Here is a 1,121-nt window from a genome sequence, read left to right as displayed (position 1 = left end):
CGGGGCGGGGGCTTGGCAATGACAGTACCAGGAAATGCAACATCCTGTCATCGGGCGAAGGGCAGGTGACGCAGGATCAGGGATGACGGAGGGAGGCCCGGGACAAACTGCCCAATGTGGCAGCGGACCCGGGATCGGGGCAGGGAGTGCTCATCGCTACCCCCGCAAACCTTCGCCGTGATGGCTGCCGCCTGCGCAGAGGTGTCCTGGCTGAGATGAGCCTCGCAGAGCCACGCCGGCGGGATGGCGGCGAGAACCGCGGGCCTCTGCCTGACTCGCCATCGTGTGCTGTGTGGCTTCTCCCACGGCCTGGCCTCTCTGCGCCTCAGCATCCTCCTCTAACGCTGCTTCCCTGCCCGGGGAGGCGCGAGGACTAACACTTGACTAACGTCTGTAACGCACTCCGTAGCCTCTCGGGAGGCAGGTGGGAAGTGAGGGGTCTAATCCCCCACTTACCACACAGAACGGACATGGACCTGCCCCTCTAAGCCGGTTATTTTGGAAACAACGTGCAAAAGGAGCACAAGGCATGTGGGATATTTCGACCCTTTAGCACCCCTGATAGGGCTTGAGCAGGGAGAGGGAGAGGGAGAGAGAGAGAGAGAGAGAGAGAGAGAGAGAGAGACCCCATAGGCACAGCCCTTGGAAACCAGTTCGATTCCAGGGATCGGCTGGGCTTCCTGGACCCCGACGCTGAGTGACGATCTGGGAAGGACAGAACGAGCATCCCACTGGCACTCGGTTATGGAAGCGGGTCCTCTGTCGGAACCACGATGCCCCACTTCCATCGAAGCCGTGTGCCCGAGAGCCCAGGAGGAAAGGGTGTGAATTCCCAACGCTTGAGTCAGCCTCGAAGACCTCTCCAACCCAGGGTGGGCGACACAGACCGAGCCCCGAGGAACTGGGGGTCCCTCCCAGAGCCAGACCGCGCGTCTCCCCCACCGTGACACAAGCACAGCCTCCCTCCCCCCGGGCCAGGTGCCTGGTGGGTGAGCAGGGAGACGCCCCCTCTTGTCCGATGTCTGGCCTCCTCGGGACACAGTTCTGATTCCGGGGCCTGAGGCGTGAAGCTCTGGGACCTGCCCTGGCTTCGCTGAGGGTCCAGACCCCAGTGTCTCTGT

The sequence above is a fragment of the Myotis lucifugus genome, unplaced genomic scaffold, assembly GCF_000147115.1.
Source record: "Myotis lucifugus unplaced genomic scaffold, Myoluc2.0 scaffold_4579, whole genome shotgun sequence".
NCBI lineage: Eukaryota > Metazoa > Chordata > Mammalia > Chiroptera > Vespertilionidae > Myotis > Myotis lucifugus.
The sequence above is the reverse complement of the archived record's forward strand: the minus strand, read 5'-3'. Positions refer to the sequence as shown.